The sequence below is a fragment of the Pinus tabuliformis genome, chromosome 9, assembly GCF_031772625.1.
Source record: "Pinus tabuliformis cultivar Carrire ecotype Pingquan chromosome 9, CPIR1, whole genome shotgun sequence".
NCBI lineage: Eukaryota > Viridiplantae > Streptophyta > Pinopsida > Pinales > Pinaceae > Pinus > Pinus tabuliformis.
Genome location: NC_142307.1, coordinates 1,269,047,556 through 1,269,067,938, shown reverse-complemented (window position 1 = coordinate 1,269,067,938; position 20,383 = coordinate 1,269,047,556).

The window sequence follows — 20,383 nt, the reverse complement described above, 5'->3', positions numbered from 1 at the left end:
CATAAAATCAATACTTATAGAAATTCCAATTTACTGAATAACGCTTACATGGATGTCGAAGGGGAATCTACATGCTATTAGGAAAATTTGTGGATGATTTTTATGGGTAGGAGCCAAGGAGGAGGATTTCCCATCTTCGGTGGCCTGGGATAAAATATCCCTACCAAAATCTAAGGGGGATTGGGGGATTAAGGACCTGACAAATTTTGCAATTTCACTAACAAAAAAATTAGGATGGTGTCTCCAATTCGTTGACAATTTGAGGAAAAATGTGGTAATGTGGAATACATTTTCACCCTATCCCTAGATGATTAGGTGAAAAAACTAGACAAGAGAATGCCAAATGCATCAACGATCTAGAGATAAGTAGTGGAATCTTTTAGAGTGATAGGAGAGGGATTGGCATGGAAAGTGGGCAATGGCAAGAAAGTTAGGGTAGGTATAGACCCATGGGCTGGATGCTCAACAAGATATGAGCTCACGAGGGAAATAGTACAACATTTAAATGAACAAGGGATATTCTAACTTAATCAAGTGGTGGACGAAGGTAGCTTGACCTTATGGCATCAACGATGGAAGACTACAAAAAATTTACACCTACAGGAGGATTTTTCGGGGTCTTGATCTGAATATATTGTTGATATTCAAGGGTCTCATGTTAGAATAAAGGAGAGGGAGGACTCGCTAAAATGGGTGCATGCCCTAACAAAATTTTACTCACTTAAATTTAGTTACAACTATCAAATCAGCTCCAGGGAATACCTACAACAACACTAGTGGGGTAAATTTATATGGAAGTTGGATTGTCCAGCAAAATCTAGTCTTTTCCTCTAGTTCCTTCTCAGGAACGAAGTCCTAAATTGGAACAACTTAGAGAAAAGAAAGAAGCAGGGTCTGGGATGGTCTAGCTTATGCAAAAATGAAGAAACATTTGTTTTCAATATTTTCTTGGATTGTCCCTTCACATAAATGTTTTAGAAACAAATTTCATACTCCTAGGGGTCAACCTAGAATGAAGAGGTCAAAATTTTGAGGAATTTTGGTCTTCCAGGTCGAATGGAGTGCAAGACGTTAAACAAAGGAATATCTCACCTTTATTACATTGGAGAATCTAGTTAGCAAGAAATAAAGGAATCTTCAACCATAAACCTTGTTAGGTTCCTATACCAATAGGTTTCATTTTTCATGATTGACTGTAGAAGAGCCAAATATGTTCATCCTTTCATGCTGCAAAGGTTCCATATTTTGTAAACAAATGAAGAAAATTAAAAAATAAAAAGAGGGTATGCCCTAAAAGAAAAATCAAAGGGCAAAAAGAGTGAATTGGTCAGAAAAAGTGATAAAAATGAACCCCAAACCTAAAGACCAGGAAAGTGTGCTAATTTAAATGCCACTACTGTTCCATTTTTGAAGAATTTCATTGTGTACAGGTGGTTGATTCTTGACACAGTTGATGAATAGCCAGACAATTCAATCCTGGTTAGATCATGTTTGAATTTACTTGTCTTTAGAATAGAGAATAAAGATCTGTCCAAACAGTTCAAGCTTGGCAGATGAGTAAATAGGTAGAGAAACAAAGGAGCCCAACTGCTTAATCTGGGCCCTTGGAAGAGATAAGGGTAGACTTAGATAGGAAGGCATTCAAAAGAAAAAGAGGAAAATCACGGTTTGCTAGTCCAAATGCACCCAATCAAAAGGAAGAAAAAATGCTAGGTGTATTAGGCTGAGTAGGTAGTTTGAGGTTGCAGAAGCAAGTTTGTGATCACTTTTTTGTCTTGTCAAGAAAGACTTATCTCATGGATGACACAAGTACCATGGCAGTTGTTTGGTTGTAAAACAGTGGAGCATGACTAATTTCCCCTTTCATTCCCCCAGAAATCATTTACTAACATCCCCTCAAGGACATTGGGACCTGCCCAGTAGTCTTACTTCACTTCATTTTATGAGAAATACTAAGTTGAACTCTGTGTTTACTTAGTCAAAACAAGCCACATTTCTTGTGTAAAAGATCTTACCATTTTACTTCATTTCCCTAAAAACCTAAGTTATTACCTTATGAACTTAGTGTTACCTATCCATAAAATCATATTAACATTAACTTTATTATATAGCTCCTTTACCATTTTTCCCACCCCTATTCTATAAAAAACTATATAAAAAACCCAAAAAATACATAATATTCCTACCCCTGGCAACTATAGCCTTATAACACAATTTCGGGAATTATTAGTCCATTTGGGACCTTAATAATAGCCCCTCCGCATTCAAAAACCTTGGGGTTTATTTGACATCCGGTTAAATAAACAACCACACTAAAACCCCCCACCTAAACCATATGTTAAACTCCTCGCGCGCATGTCTATATTGGGATTTGTTTGACATTCGGTTAAACTAATAACCATAGCCGCCTGTATACACCACATAAAAACCCATAACCAAGGTTTAAAACCCCGACATACATTATTAAATGTTTAAATAATGTGCGGTTCCCTTTGTTGTAAGCCCCCACTATTTTCATTACCCGTCGACCGTCGGATCCCGCGCCGTAGATCTAACAGCTAGCGGCGATATCGGAAGCTCCCATCTGCCGAATGTTAGCGTCTGGGGGATGGGTGGTATTTCTGCCGTACCCCTGCCATGCGTTGGCTTCCCGGCGTGATCGGAGCCCCCTCCTCCAAAACCACCATTGGCCAAAGGCGGTGCGGCGAATACCGCTTACCACCCCGCCGTCTACCCCCTGACATCATACCACGTCACTTGATGACATCACCATCCACATCGCCCGCCACCGCTCCGTATCAGCACCATGTCATCTACTGACATCACCACCTCGCCTCTGTGTCATCTGCCACATCATCGAACACGTCAGCTGACACGTCATCCTCCATACCCGCTACACAACAAAATTACGTCATGATGACGTCATCATAAAAAAGTGCCAAAAGCCCAAAAAGGCCCAAATTGTGTTAAAAGTTGCGAAAATGACTATTTTTTGTTTATTTCTATTTGTTCATTAGTGGAGACCTCTGCATGCGATTTTACGACCAATTCGCCACCAAAGTTGCACAGTCCATCACCCTGCAAATTTGCTCCGTAGCTCGACCCCGCAGCTCGAGTCGCCCCTGCTAATCGCTCACTTCGCCATCAAAACAGGTATTTACTTACAGTCGTGCCCAAACCCTGTGATTTTCAGTTTCCTCTGCTAAATTGCTTATGAACTCCGAAATTTAAGTTAAAACCCATCAAAATACCTACAGAAAGTGCACCATAACCGCAATTTTCTCCAATTTTTACCAAGAAATCCTGTATAAACGCAGTCTCCCTTTGCAAAATTTCTCTCGTGGACTCGAACTCAAGTTCACTCTATTCTGTGAATGCTGAAGGAAAAAGCCCAGAGCTGTCCATATCCAGTTTCTGCTAAAGAAAACTCTGTAGATTATCTTTTTCACTATCATTTTCACCCTATGAGTTCATTCAGCCGAATTTAATCTGTAAAATTCCACAGAAAGAGGCCCAAAGCTGCTGTTCTACTCATTTCATCCACACAGACCTTAGTTTCCAAATTTCACACTAATAGAATTGAGCCATGGAGACTCCAGTGGCCTTAAACATTACTCCTCTCAATGCACCCCACAAGGAATTGGAAACACTACCTTTGGCTGATAAGGATTATCTAATCCAAGACTTGGTTGGTGACAAAAACCACCTGCAGACATTCTGTGAGCTGAGGAACAGTTATTTGAATAACAATGATTTGTATGGGATATGGGAATCAAATTTGCCCATATACTTCCTCCCCTCTGTCAATATCTTCCCTGAGATAATTCACCTCTGCTGTGAAAACTATGAACCAACTCAAAGGGCAGTCAAGTCTCCATCTGGGAGCATCCTCTTTCATATAACTCCTGACTCCATCAATCAAATGCTAAACTTCAAGCCAACTCAGCTTTTGTTCCCCCTTTCTATGAAATTCTTGCTTGATGAAGGTCCCAAACTATCCAACTCAGAGATAGCCCGAATTGCCCAAGTATTCATGAGAGCAGATCGCTAGCCTACCGGGCCACCTCCTTTTATCTATGTATGTTTTAATGAAGTGGGTAAATTACTTGTTGATATGATATCTTATGTTATGGGTTTCAAGACAAGTGAACATATTGATGAAACTATATTGGTCTTACTGTGCGCATTTACCCCAGGGCAGCCCCCTGCTGTCAAATACAATTATGCCAAATTCATTGCCAACAAGATACATGGCCAACTAGTGAAACTAGATAGGGAGGGAGTATTCAAGTATTCATCCTACATCTATCATCTATTCATGTATTATTAGCCAGACTGTTTCCAATGCCCCATCAAAATATTGGACTCTAAAGGAGAGAAGAGGTCTGTGATTTTTTGGACCTCAGTCTTTCATGAAGTTCGCAACTCTCCCTACTCTTACTGTGAGTTCATTGACATGTTTGTCTATCCAGTCTCTTCTCTCCTAAAGAGAAATCTTCCTCCTAGACTATCCTATGAAATGTAGAAAATGTTGCAGCTCTCAAAAAACTACAAAATAGGTGGTTGGTACTTCTACCAGAATCACACTGTCATCAGGATATATGGCTGTGAGTTGTGTCCCTACAGGCTGGCAAGATATGTGCCAATGAGATTGTTTGCCTTGGAATATTACAGACAATTTATCAATTCAGATTTAACTCATTTTCATAGCACCAAGAAAAAGGCTCAGTTGAAATTCAGAGACCAACTAGACCTCTATGTCATGAACAAAAAAGAAGGATGGCAAGATGCTGATCAGATATTGGGTGAAAAACTCAGATTGAAAAGGAGTTTTTGGTGGGTACCCTATGACCCAAATGGTTTTATCAATGCAAGAAAAATAAAATATAGGCTGTCAGCTTATGAACATTGCAAAATCCCACAGATAGAACAATTTGCCAACCAAGATGAGTGGTAGAAGGCACACTAGTTGAACAGCTCACTGAGGAAGAGATAATGGAGAAAAATGTGAAAGATTTGGAAAAAACTCTTGACTTGGATTCTTTTGGGCAGGTGTCATTCAAACTTCACAACAAGTCGAAGAAGGCACATCAACTGCTGCAACTTCACAAGCTGCCCAAGAAAAGACTACACGAACAACAAGTACAACAAAAGGCAAGGAGGTAGTAGATACAGAGCTAGAAACAATGACAGAGTTGCCAACACCTCAAAGGAACAAGGTCAAGGGCAAACCCCTCCACTACAGACAGAGGCACCACAAGTGCCAGCATTACAGACTCCTCTCAATGAGGAAAGAAGCAAGAAATGGGACAGGGAAGAAACTACACTTGCAAGTGGGTCAACAGAGCGGCGAGAGGCCAAAAGGAAAAGAGTAGATCCTCAAACTGAAGAAGAAATTGGTGAAGAAATCATAGAGTCCAAGGAGGGAGAGGGAAACCAGCCAACAAACATCCACTAGCTCTCACAAACAAGAAAGTGAGAGGCAACATGGTATGGAGGTGTCCTCCTCAAGGCAGCAAAGTAAGCAACCACCTGGTATTAAAGGAACATTCATGGAAATTAAGGCCCAAAATGAATTATTGAGAATACAGCTTTATGATCAACTCCTCAAAACAACACCCTCCAAATAGCAAATATTGATGGAAGCTTATGACATTAAGGAGGAAAAAAACGATCTTAAGTCATTCCAAGCCTAAAGTTTAGCAACCAGAGACAATTGCAGACCGCATAAAGAAAAATCTAGAGGTCCTCGCCAAAGACATACACCCAATGGACCAAATTGAGCTACACAAGCAAACAGGCGAAATGGTCTATGCTACATTGGCAGACAAGGCAATGCTGGCCCACCAATTGAAGGAGTCATTAAGCAATACATCTGCTTAATTGGATTTGAAAAGAATATCTTCCTTAGCTAAAGACAACAGAATCAAGACCCTGGAGGAAATTATTGTTGAGCTAGGGCATGACCCTAAGGATGCCAAGGGCATCAAAGCCCTCATAAGGAAGAAGGAAGAAGATATTGCTACACTTAGAAAGCAATTGAGGCTACCTACAACCATGCACTCACAAACTACAAAACTTGCAGAAGAGAAGGCAGAAGGAGATACAATGGATTTGCTGATGAGGATGAATCAAAGGATAATTCAAATGGAGCAAGAATTGGAGAAAGCATTGCAGTCCAAGCAGGGAGAATCGACCTCCCAGCCACCTGAAACAGCTCCAGCAGTTGCCACTGTCCCTCCCACACTTGCAGTAGCAATCCCTCCTATCATCCCAGCATCAACAACAGGTACATCAACTACAGATGCTTCAGCAGCAGCAGCAATAACAGCACCAGAATCTAGCATGAGTATGGAAGAAATGATGAGAGCTGTAAAAGAGCTAGAAGTTCAAATGACAGAGCTGAAAGAGGCCAAAGAAAAGTTGGCCAAGCTAGAGGTAAGTTATGACAAGTCCAAGATAACAGTGGCTGAAAAAACAAGAGAAATAAAGGCCTTGGATAACAAAATAAAATCCTTGGAAAAAGAGCTTACTCTTCATAAAACTCTGGCTGAAATCAAGACAATTTTGTGGGCCAAAATTGGCCAGTCTATCACTGACCAATGGCAATCAATTCAGACTATACATGAGCAAATAGAATTGATAGGGATAGCTCAATTTGAGACTCAAAAGGCCAGAGCATTATTGGGAAACATGCCTGAGCAGGCCAATAGAATGATTCAATTTTTGAATACTCATACCAGAGAACAACTAGCAGCGTTGGATATCAGGAACAGAACAGACACCATTTTGATAGTGAAAAAGGTGCTGACCCTGAGGAATTTTGTACAGACTTTAGAAAGAAAGTGCCAGGAAATGCAAACAGAGATAAATGCCTTCAAAGAAAAGTTTGCAATATTGCAGAGTAAAGGGTTACCCAGCCTATTGACCAGCAGTGGGAGACTGTTAACACATGAACAGTATGCTAACAGGGTAAATAACTATGTTTCCAATCAAATTATAGCATCCTCAAGCACCTCAGAAGACACAAGGCCTCCCTCTAGACAGATATTATACGACAAATTAGAAAATTTGTTCTACATTGAACATGAGATAAATCATCTTTTTGAAGTCCAACCCAACTTCTATAGATATACTGAAGCTGATGAGACACTAATAAAAATACAAAGACATCAGTTGCCAACAGACCAATGGTGGCAGGAGATGCTGGAGATTTTACCAAGGTAATTTCGGTTCTTTTCTTTTTTGATCAGCTACAGGTCAGCAAATCCAAATGCACGGGCCACCTGTCAAAGAGTGAAAACAGCAGAAAGAAGAAATCAGATTGTGACTGCAGCTCATTAAAGCAAGACAACAAAACAACAAGATAGCAAACGTAGGAACGTAGAGTAAAGACGTAGCTAGCAGCCAACTCACTCAGTCCAAAAAGTCAAATATATCTGACAGACTAAACAGCCAACACACCAACATTTACTGCTGCATTCATTTCTCTCATTTACTTCATCTGTAGAGTGGGTGAAGGAAGTTATTGCTTGATATCTTATCTACATGATATTTTGTATCTCCTTTTTTTATAAATACCTCCCCATGAGATGTATTTGGGGTTGGTGATTTACTCTTTGGACTGCGCTGTAACTCTATGACTTTTTAATACGAAGGCTGTTGAATTTCATTACTGCTAGATCATCTGAATGTGGATTTGATGTTCTGGGACCTGCTACAAAATTCCTGTGTCTTTCTATGGATCAATAAGTTGCTCTAACCTGCATTTTATGTCTTCTATGTTTGCAAAATTCATATATGTTTCATAATCTTAGTAATAGAGAAAAAGAATAGCCCAGAATTTGTTTAAATACACTTTGTGCTCAATCTCTGTTGTTAATTATGTTTTCTTCAGAGTTAGCATAAACAAGAATTCTTAGCTGCTCCTGTTTCCACTGATTCTTTCACTTTGAATATTGCCTAGGAATTCTTTACTGCTCCATGGTAATATTCATGCACCTTCCCTCTGCCAGCATGATGAAGGATTCTTAACTGCCCTTCATCCACTCGCTTACATTCCATCGATTTCCAGATTTCAAAATTGTTCCAAGATCGATTATCTTGCTCTGTAGTATTACCCTTTACCAAAGAAAACACTCTCAACAGTTCGTCCTCATTGACCCCATTTGCCCAATGGTATAAATTGTTTTAAACTTGCATCCCAATGTTTTTAAGATCACCATCCAACAAACTTAAAACCAAACCCTGTACATCAGAACTAGCCTAAAATATTTCAAAAAAAAAGCTAAATTACAAAGAGAGAACCCTCTCTGGTTGCAGATTGGCTAGAATCTACAACTAAAAGATTGTTTAGTGGTTACCTCTGCCGTATTCCTCCTTAGAGATTTCCTGGGGAACAACCTGAGTGATACCATCATTGGCGACTCCACTGGGGACCTGAATGACTATTTGTTACTGCTGTCTATTTTCTAAAACTACAGATGGAGCCTGAAGTTAGCCAGGTAGCCTTTGAAACTGTTTTTGTTGTGCATTTACAGGAGTAGATAAATGCTACTTCAGTCAATCTCCAGTCTAGTTTTAGGCTTTAAACAACTGTCCCAAAGATTTGATCAGTTTCCCTGTTTTAGCATATTCAAAGGAAAGCCCAAAACTTCCTATTTTGCATAAGAGCTTCCTTCAGAAAATTCTTAAAAACTGTGATCTTTAAACATTTCCAGAAAATACCAAAAACAAATTTAGAAGCTGGCTCCAAAGAAGAAAACTCGTTACACAAGATCAAATCCTGATCCAAACCCTCCAGCTATTTTTGAAAATCCTAACTTGATCTCTAAGAGTCTTAGAAGACAAGAAAATCTACAAAATCCTGCTGAGTTAGACCTTGATATACTTCAAGAAAACCCTTCAAAATCTGAGCTTACTCCTAGGAGAGTAGCATTCCTTTCTACAGCCTCTCTGAGTTCTTCATCCACACCTCGAAGTATCCTGTCCACTCCCCCATCCACTGCACATATTTCCACTATTGTCCCTGTTGTTCCAGCTGTCTTATTTCTTCTTGTTGTCCCATTTATCCCTGTAAATATGGCAAACAGATATGCTCCTCTGCTGCTACCTGCAAGTCCAGGGGTTATGCCTCCGAATTATTAGAGCAAAATTACATATTTTGATGGTACGGGCTCCTATACAGCCCAGCAACACACTAAGAAAATGATGGACTACTTTGAGAACTATGAAATCGATGACAACGATGTCAGAATGAAAATTTTTGTTCAAAGCCTAACTGGTGAAGTAAGGACCTGGTTTAGGGCACTTGGGGCAAACACAATTGCTGATCTAGATGCCCTATATCAAACCTTTTTGAACAGATGGGAAAAGAAGAAGGATCCATTGCATATCCTATCAGAGTATGACAGTTTAAAAAGAGGCCCACAAGAAACTGTCCAAGATTATTGTGCTAGATTCAACAATGTGTACAATGCTATCCCTCAAAACCTTAGACCTCCTCCTGACCTAGCCTTGATCAAATTCCCTGATGGATTTGATTCCGACATGGCATATCAGCTAAGAGAAAGGGCTCCTCCTAGCTTAGAAGACATGCAAAGCATAGCGGTTAGTGTAGAGGCCAACTTGATATCTAAGAGAAATCGAGCTAGAAATGAAAGGAGAACGAATTTCAAAGAAGAGCCTTCGGCATTTGAGCAAAAACTAGATGCAATCATCAAAGGTATGGACAGACTGGGTGACAGAGTGGAAACCATTGAAAGGAAGTCATCTTGGGATGGTCAACCAAGTAACACCACTAGAAATCCAAACTTTAGAAAAAATCAAAATCCTAACACCGGGAAAGCTGGCCCTAATCAGAATATCAGACCTCCATTTCAAGAGAACTATGCTGAAGCCTCAACCTCTAGTGAGCCAATAGAAGATACTCAAATCAACCTAATGGGTTTGAACAGTGAACAACAAATCTTTCTAACCCAAGATGACCAAGAAGCTCATAATTTCAACCAATTTCAAACCAAATCCAGAGAGTCATTTGATTTCAGAGAAGGCTATGATGCAGCGGTCTATGAGGTTCATAAAAAATACAAATTAAGAAGCATAACTATAGATGTGCCTAAACCTGCCAAGCTAAAAGATACTAAGTAGTCATAGAAAACAAAGGATAAAGCTGTACTGATAGAACCCCCTACTAAAACAGACCTCGACCCAAAGGAAGCCACTGTGGAAGACATATCAGACTTACAGCCCTAAAAAAATCAGTCATCTACATCCCTTCCCTCAAAAGAAAATCTAAACTGCCCTCCTGAAAATAGTTTCAAAACAGATTTACCTCAAAACAACACTCACGATGAAGAGAAGGTCACTGAAAATACAACAAAAAAGGAAAACCTTGCTGCTTACAATACAAGAATTCAAGTGGAAAAACCTTTTAACTTAGAAACAGAAATAGGCAAACTGAAAATAGCTATTCCTTTGTCTGAATTGGCTAAACATGAAGTTTATAGGGAACAAATCAACAGGTCACTTCAAATATCAGAAAATAGGGATGCAGTCAATGTTTTAGATGACCAACCAGAACTGATTTTTGGTCCTGAAGTCAATGGTAAAACAGTAGATGGAGGGGTTCCTCCATTATATGTAAGCTTAAACATTCATGACAAGGTGCTGTATAATGCAATGTTTGATTCGAGAGCTTCCCATAACATAATGCCTAAGTCTGTGATGGAAAAGCTAGACCTAGATATCACAAGGCCATACAAAGAATTGTTCTCATTTGATTCCAGCTAGGTCAGGTGTCTAGGCCTAATATATGTTAATGAAAATTTGTTGAATGAGTTGTTAACATTGTCCTGCCCATGTTGGTTACCTCTCGAGACAAAAGACAAACCTTTCACCTAAACTTGCTATAACGGGCGTCGCACTTGCACAGACTCCTCTGCTGTGTGTTGTATGTGTTATGTTTCCTTGTGTGTTGTGACTTTCGCATCCCTGTAGAATTCTCCTTTAGAAGTTGTGCACGTCTTGTGTTGTTGTGTGTTCCTAACATAGTTGGGGCTTCCTCCCATTCGAATTGGGACTCACTCCCAACCTCTACCTCTATGGTGAAAGAAACATTGACACAAGTCACACTAGCAATCACCAGGCATGCGAACCTCACTACTCGAAGACAAAGCATACCACTATCCTAAGTTAACAAGAAAGAGATGAGGCAAATATTTAAGATAATGGCAATTGGGCCATCATACCAGATGGGACTCCCACACCAAACGGTGTGAGGTCTAGTTGGGACTTCATACCGGGATGATCCCCTGAATGTTGGCGGGTCCAACATCGTCACCATTTCTCGTGCTATAAGGAGGGATGCCAGTTGTTTATAGCTGAATTTCCTCTCACGCTCACTCATCAACCATCTGGTCAAGGTAGTAACTCGCACTCCCTCTCTGCTACACGCAACTCTACAGTTGGTTACTTCTCACCTCCTAGGGCTGAACATGAAATTCCATATCATCACATTCGCTCTATCTATCCCATCACCCTCCAGTTCGCAAAAGAATTTAGGCTCATACCAAGTATACATCATCTTCCATATGCATCGAGGAAGCCAAAAACCACTCCCCCAGGGGTTTTTGTATCATCAGTGGAAGAAGCAATTCTTTCCACTCTTGAAGGTATAGGAGTTGCTATTGAAGGTGGAGAGGAACCTCCAGTCTTCCGACAGGGAGAATGAAACACACTCATGATATTTAGCTTAGATTCCGGTACAAGAGGCAGAGGGGAAGGCATTGGAGGAGGCCGAGGCAGAGACAAACCAATAGACTCAAATTCGGAACCATTAGATTCTAAGGAAGAGGAGAAGGATGAAGAAGAAGAAGAAGAGATGGTTGACCAAAATCTGGAATGGATGACTCAGGGACCATTGGCTCTCCTGGGTGGATTGCACAAGATGCCAAAGTGAGTGGAGAGAATGAACATCAAGTTCAACCCTGACAGCAAAGTGAAGGTAGAAGACCATTTGGACAACTTCGACCTACAATTGCAAACCCTTGAGGTGTTGTACGATGATGTAGCATGTAGATTGTTTCCATGAACCTTGGATGGTCGCATAGCTGCATGGTATTATAGCCTTCCAACCAAATCCATACAGAACTAGGGTGCGTTTAAATCCATGTTTCTTGAAAAATTTGTTGATGACAAGACCCCAATCATGTTACTCAAAGAATTGGGAAGCTTGAAGATGGAGGGAAAATAAAAGGTAAAAGACTTCAATCAAAGGTTTACATGCATATTGAACAAGTTTGCAACAGACACCAAACCTCATGACTCCATCATTGTTGATTACTACACATCCACATTGCCGACTAGCATTGTGCAGTTCGTCAAGAAAGCTGCGAAACAAACACTATTGGAAAACTGCGAAGAGGATATTGATGTTGAGAAATACTTGTGCGTGATTGGAGTCATGAAGGATGATGAACCAATAAAGGACTCCAAAGACACGAGCAGGAAGTCCTAGGCGATAGCGAGAAAAGGTAGAGACAAGGAAACGAACGATATTGAAACCCTCACTTGCCTCGTCAAGAACTTGAAAACAGAAGTGTCCAAGCTTAAACAATGAAAAATGGACACCTCTGCAAGCAACCATCTACCCAGACAGAAACAAGAAAGTATGTCATCAAGCAGTAATCGGTTCACTACAAAAACTGTGTAGAGCTCTATGTTCCAGCTCAATCGGTGCGCAAATTCTGAATTTGTTCATTCCACGAAGAGCATCACCTAGAGAATTCTTGTTTAGACAGGAAGCGAGTTGCAAGTTCTGTATGCAGTCATATATTTGATCTATAAAACAATATGCAAGAACAACCGGAAGACATGGATAATGACGAAGATGTTGCACTTGATGAAGCATCAAGTTCTCAGCATGTGGTGAACATGTATCGGTGCTCGCAAGTAGCGCTGAAGGTGAACATCGAGAAACAAACCCCAAAGAAAAATGACCCTTACATTATTATGTTGGCATTATGATATAGGTGTTGTCCTTGATGGAAACACACTCATAGGTCAGCTCAAATTTGATAAAAGACAACTCACAGTGTAACAAGTCAATTCAGAGGTAACAGGGCATTGATACAGAAGAACAGGGAGTTGGAACAAAGGTCTACTGATCAAAATCAAGATGTTGAAGGAAAAGGATGTTTTTAGATAGTTTAAGTTGTATACACAGGTTTAGCTTAACAAGTTGGCATATACACGCAGTTTCATAGAACAAAAAGACCTTATACGTATGCATGCACTTTCACAAGAGGAGAAGCATGTATGGGTTGGAAAATCAAGAAAATTCAAGAGTACAGAATACCAAGGGTCAATACCATGGTATTAGCCCACAATTTTGAGTGAAGTAAAGAATATTTGATCCCATCCAAGAATACCACAGGCTCTAAGTGTTTTTTTGGTCTGAGGTATTGAGGAAGGCCAAAACTATATAAGGAGGAGAATATCAAAGGGCCAGGTGTGCAAGTGAAAGGGTTTCTTGGGAATACTTCTATCTGAAGTATATTTTATGTTGCAGGGGTTATGATTATGATATAATCTGAAATATTCTGTGCACCTTGGATACAATGTTGGATTAGGATCATGAGACCTGAAATGACTTATCATTGTATGATTTGATATTGGTTGGGCTAGATCTAATTGCTTGCACATGTTTTATTCTTTAAATTGTCATGATCTAGGTATGTATGAAGTCTGGAATAGTAGTGAAGTTGTAAGTTAATATTTGTAGATCTATATGCTGGTTCGCTTTGGTAATGGCGCGTATACACACGAGTTTGACTCTTCCAAGTAGTGTATGAAAAAAAATCCTATTGTTCAGAAATAACTGATCTATCTAATCAATGTTGTTGTTTTATTGTTGTCTGTCAATGAAGTCTTCTTAGATCTGAAAGTAAAATTGAATGCATAAGAAGTTTGTGTCTGACTGATTAATTGATTAAGTAAGAAGGTTTATCTTTGCTGCAAACTGTCTAGATATCTGCAAATTGACAGTTGATGTTCAGAGTATTACTAGCTGGTACAGATTTGATTCATAAGTTTTTATGATTTAGTAATTTTGGAGATATACGCAGGTTTTGTCACAAGAAGTTGCGTATACATGCAAGTTGTGTTCATTAGAGTAGTGTATACATTCTGATGTATGATTTTTGAGGTTGCCACTTGTTCTGAATGACAATGTAGGTTTTTGGGTTCAGCACAGTGTTTTGGTGATAGTGATCTGACTGTTCATATTGACTGGTTGTTAGTTGATGCAGTTATTATTATAGAGTTTGAGCTTCAAAGTTTTTGATGGGTCTAGTGTGAAAATTTGATGAAATAAGGCCTTCATATTATGTTGTTGTGTACCAGGAGCATCCAGTCTGAAAATTAATGAAACGTGGTCCCTGGAGGAAGAGAGAAGGTCGTAGCCTACTATAGGCTAAGGCCTACATACTAGTCAACATATCAATTAGTACCAAAGCTAGGGGGTTGTAGCTCCCTTCCAGTAGAAGCTGGAGAACGAGAGAAGGTTATAGCCTTATGCAGGTGGGTGCCTACGTAATGGTATGAGTCTGCACCAATACAAGATTGTAAACAGATTTTATTTATATTAAAAGAAGACAGAGACGACAAAAGTAGGTGGTTTTTCTCCCGCATTGGGTTTCCACCTTGAATCTTGGTGTTCATGTGTGTTGCTTATGTGTGATGGTTTATTAGGTAATTACTACACATAGTGACTGTATAATAAGATACTAATGCACTAATTAATGATCAACACATGGTAAATTGACTAAATCATATGTTTTTTGGGTATACACTAGTTTCCTTAATCACAATAGTGTGCACACACAAGTTCACTTCACTGAAGTAGCATATATAAATATGATTGGGAAATGAGTATTATTTAATTCTAAATATTGATTCGTCCCCCACCCCCCTCTCAGTATTATTTCCAACAATTGGTATCAAGCATGTCCTTCAGAAGAAGCTTGATTGCTTGAAGGAAGATCTTTTAAGATGAACAATCACGAAGGCATGGGATCCATCAAACCACCAATATTCAATGGGAACAAATTTCTATATTGGAAAATAAGAACCAAAGCCTATCTTCAATCACTTGGAGCTGATGCTTGGGAAAATATGGAAGGGGGATATCAATTTCCTGCAGCAATACCTACAGATACAATAGGTAAGAAGTTATATGAAACCAATGCCAAAGCAGTCAATAATTTATTGGGAAGTCTGTCAGAATCAAAATTCATCAAAGTCATGCAGTTCAAGATAGCCAAAGAGATATGGGACAAAATCATTCAGAGCTACGAAGGAGACTCCTAGGTAAAACGTGTTAAGCTTCAAACTCTCAGAATTCAGTATGAAACTCTTAAGATGCATAGTGATGAAAGTATTGCTAGTTACTTTTTACGTGTAGATGAGATTGTTAATTGTATGAAGAATCTGGGTGAAGAGATAAAGGAGGCTACTTTAGTAGAGAAAATTTTGAGATCTTTGTCTTCTAAATTTGAGTCAAAATTATTTGCCATAGAAGAAAAGCAGGATCTTCAATCTATTACTATGGTTCAACTTCATGGAATTCTAACTACCTTTGAAATGAGGAAAGGAGGTCCATCAGATATGAGAGAAGTTGGTTTCAAAGATTTAGCAAAGGGAAAATAAAAGGAAGAACGCAATGAATCAGGATATGGTTAAGAAGAAGAAGACGAGGTAAACTTTGTCAATAAGCTTCAACGGGGTTCCGAAAGATTCAGAGGTAAGCTACCATTCAAATGTTTTGCTTGTGGTAGAGTTAGCCATTATGCTACCAAATGTCCTCATAAAGATAAATATGCAAAAGGAAAGGAATATGCAAAAGGATATAGCAAACAGGTTGTCAATAGAAGAAGTTTCTATACCGATGAAGATAGTGATGGATTATCAAATAATGATGAAGATGAAACTGAACAAGATTATAAACTACTCATGGCTTATGAAAATGATTTTTTTTGGATGCATTAGAAGAGGAAGACTTTCTTGAAGAAATAACAAAACTCAAAATCTGTTTGGACAAAAATAATATTATCATAGATACGTTGACACATCAACTCACTAAAAGAGAAAGGCACAATGAAAAACTAGAATGTGAAGTTGTGGGTATAAGAAAAGAACTTGAGAAGACAAAATCTCTTAATCTTATATTTGCTAAAGGATCAGAAACTTTAAATGAAATCATCAAAGTTCAGCGTTCCCCTCTTGTAAAGACAAGTCTTGGATATATTGAAGAATCATCCCAATCACAAAAGTCGTCAGTCTCCACCAGAAGCTATCTTGATCCAGCAAAGAATAGTGAATAGTATGTCAATCATTGACAAAAGCCTAAAAGTACTCATTAGGTAAATCATGCTTAATTTACTCCAACGATGAACACGAATAGAAGCATCAACCAACAGGTATACAATGCCAAAGGATTCTATGATCACAAAAACTTCTTTAATGGAAAATGTTTTCCATGCCATAACTTTTGGCATAAGGCTACTCAATGTGTTGCTTACAAAACTATCATGACTAGAGAAACATGAAATCAAAGGAGCGTAACAGGAATCAAGAAAAGTTCCTATAATAACTTTTCTCCTCTTGAAGATGAAATTGAATGTTCGTTTTGTAATAACTTTGGTCATGAAGAATCTGAATGCAAGAGAAAATTTCAGCCAACACTTCCAAAGGAGAAAACATCATCAAATTCCAAGGTATGGAGAAAGAAGGAATTTAAATCAGAAAGATGTGGCATAGCTCTATTTGCAAAAGGACAACAGAATCAGTGGTATATTGACAACGGATGCTCCAAACACATGACAGGTGATAAAGAGAAACTTCATTCATATAATTCTTTAGAAAAGGAAAAGAATGTCTCCTTTGGAAATGGCACACCAACCATCATTAAAGGTAAAGGTTCTATTTATTTGAAAGAAAAGGTTAAAGCTAGAAATGTCATGTATGTTGATGGTTTAAAACATAAATCGTTGAGTGTCAGTCAAATGTGTGATCAAGGAAATGAAGTTGTGCTTTGATCAAACGGATGTGTGGTTCGTATGCTTGATACATGAAACATTGTAATCAAATGTACAAGAACTCCAAACAATTTATACATACTCAAAGGAGGAAAAAATCAATGCTATCTAAGAAAAACAGATGAAAACCGGTTATGGCACAAAATATTGGGACATCTAAGTTTTTCTCAAATAAGAAAAGCATGCAGGCTCAAGGCATTCCGCGATCTTCTAGATATCAACATCCCAAAAAATACCATATGCAAACCATGTCAAGTCGGTAAGAAAACCAAAGTTAATTTCAGTGCAAAAAGAAGGATCAACAAGTAAGCCTATTTAACTCATCCATACTAATTTGTGTGGACCAAGGAAAGAGTCACCTCGTGGAGAAGAATACTTTATTTTATTCATTGATGTTTTTTCTAGAATATGTTGGATAGGTCAACTAAAGCATAAAGATGAAGCATTTGAAAAGTTTAAATCCTTCAAAGCTTTAGTTGAAAATGAATTAGATTGAAAAATCAAATGTCTCAGATCCGATCGAGGGGGAGAATTCATATCAGATGAATCCTTTGATTTTTGTGAACAACATGGAACAAAAAGGCAGTTCTCTGTTGCCAAAACTCCTCAAAAAAAATGGCGTAGTAGAAAGAATGAACAGAACAGTTCAACAAATGGCTCAAGCTATGCTTGATGAATCTGGGACCTTTGCCACCTTCTAGGGCGAAGCTGCATTTACTACCATGACTATTCTCAACAAAGATAATGTTCAGGTAAATAGTGATCAAACTCCATATGAACTTTGGTATGGTAAGCCTCCTTCTGTAAAACACTTTAGAGTTTTTGGAAGAAAATGTGTCATTAAAAATACTGATGAAAAACTTGGTAAGTTTGAACCCAAAGAAGATGAAGGAATTATTCTTGGTTATTCATCCAGAATTAGAGGATACAAGTTTTATAATAAAAGACTTCAGAAAATTGTTGAATGCATTGATGTAGTAATTGATGAAGCATGCAAAAATCTAGAATAGATGAAATCAGCAAAGGAATATGACAATGTGGAAGACAATGAATGATTTCCTGTATCAAATCAAAATGATATAGAGGAAGAAACCAACGAAGCATCAGAAGCAGATACAACAGACATGGAAAATAATCCATCCAGGTATGTTCAAAAGAATCATCGAGAATCTCAAATTCTAGGAGAGAAAGGGTCTGGAGTACAGATAATATCTGTAACAACTCTTACAGGAACCTCAAGTTATCTAGCATTACTATCCTCCATAGAACCACAGAATGTAAATGAAGCTAGCAAAGATGAATGTTGGGATAAGGCCATGGATGAAGAACTTGACCAAATTGAAAAGAATGATACTTGGGAATTAGTTCCTAGACCTCATGATAAAAATGTTATAGGAACAAAATGGATATTTAAGAATAAATTGAATGAAAATGGAGAGGTTATTAGAAACAAAGCAAAACTTGTTTGTAAAGGGTATGCTCAACAAGAAGGTATAGACTTTGAAGAAACTTTTTCACTTGTTGTGAGACTTGAAGCCATAAGAATGTTTCTTGCTCTTTCAAGTTTTCAAAAATTCGAAGTATATCAAATGGATGTAAAATTGGCTTTTCTTAATGGGGATTTAGAAGAAGAAGTTTATATTGAGCAACCAACTAGAAGGATTCATTCTAGTAAATGATGCAAAACTTGTATGCAAGCTCAAAAATTCTCTATATGGTCTGAAACAAGCTCCAAGCGCCTGGTATTATCATCTTGACAAATATCTACAACAACAAGGTTTCACAAAAGCTTCTGCAAACAACAAATTACACAAAGATTGAAAATGATAAACTGCTAATTATTATTGTTCATGTTGATGATACCATCTTTGGTAGCAAGGAAGAATCTATGATTCAGAACTTTGCTTCAGCTATGAAGCAAGAATTTGAAATTTCCTTACTTTGTGAACTTACTTATTTTCTTGGTCTACAAGTACAACAAAGAAAATATATTATTTTTCTTTCACAAACTAAATATCTCAAATAGATTCTGAAGAAATACGGAATGGAGGATTCTAAACCTGTATGTACTCCAATGGTAACAGGATGTAGTCTCAGCTCTAACGATGAAACACCTACAGCGAATCAACCAGCATACAAATCTATGATTCGAAGTCTACTTTATCTAATAGGAACTAGACCTTCTATAATGCATGCAGTAGGAATTGTTGGGAGGTTCCAAGCAAATCCAAAGGATTCACATCTTCAAGCTATAAAAAGAATATTCAAATATCTTCAAGGAACTCAAGCCATTGGTCTATGGTATTCTAAAGATATAGATCTCACTCTTCATGCATATACAGATGTAGATTGGGCAGGAAATGTTGATGATCGAAAAAGCACTAGTGGAGGTGCATTCTATATGGGATCATGGTTAGTGTCTTGGTTCAGCAAGAAACAAAGTTCGATTTCCTTATCTATAGCTGAAGTGAAATATGTGGCTGTTGCATCTTGCTGCACACAACTACTCTGGATGATGCAAACATTGCAAGACATTCAAATCATATGTTCTCCACCCATCTCCATTCTATGTGATAATACAAGTGCCATCATTATTTCAAAAAATTCAGTCATGCACTCCAAGACCAAGCACATATCCATTAAGTACCATTTTCTATGAGAATAAGTGCTTGAACAAAAGGTTAAATTGGAGTATGTTCCCTCCAAAGAATAGGTTGCTGTTATATTTACCAAACCTCTTCCCAGAGAAACTTTTGAATATCTCAGACAAAATATTGGAGTAGTTTCTACATCATCCTGCTGTTAAATCTAGTTTTTAGAGGAAGGTTCCTATATGCGGGTTTCATGAGGGATAGTCGTGTATATACATGATTTTCTATGGCTATAGGAGTGTATATGTTTTTCTTATATAAAAACAGTGCAGGTACATTCGTACTATCGCTGGTGTGCATGTCAAGCTGTAGTGTTGTTGGGTGATGGATGTCCTCATGGTGTGTCACAGCTTCACATCCACATGGCAAGGTGCGTGGAGTCTTCGATGGTCGTTCAGTTTTCTTGATGTTGCATTCGCATGTTGCTCCTTTCTTGTATGTTTGCATGCTTGACAAGTTCGCCTGTTCGCGAACACCCCCAGACTACAAGGCTTTAGACCATCAATTACTCACAGTTTGAGGAACAGGTGAAGATGGAGAATACTAACCACACCAGCAGATGCATAGGACCCTGTGATGGCCGGCTGCAACCAGTTAAAAGGTCTGTAAATCTATTTCCTAATGCACAGATAAGAT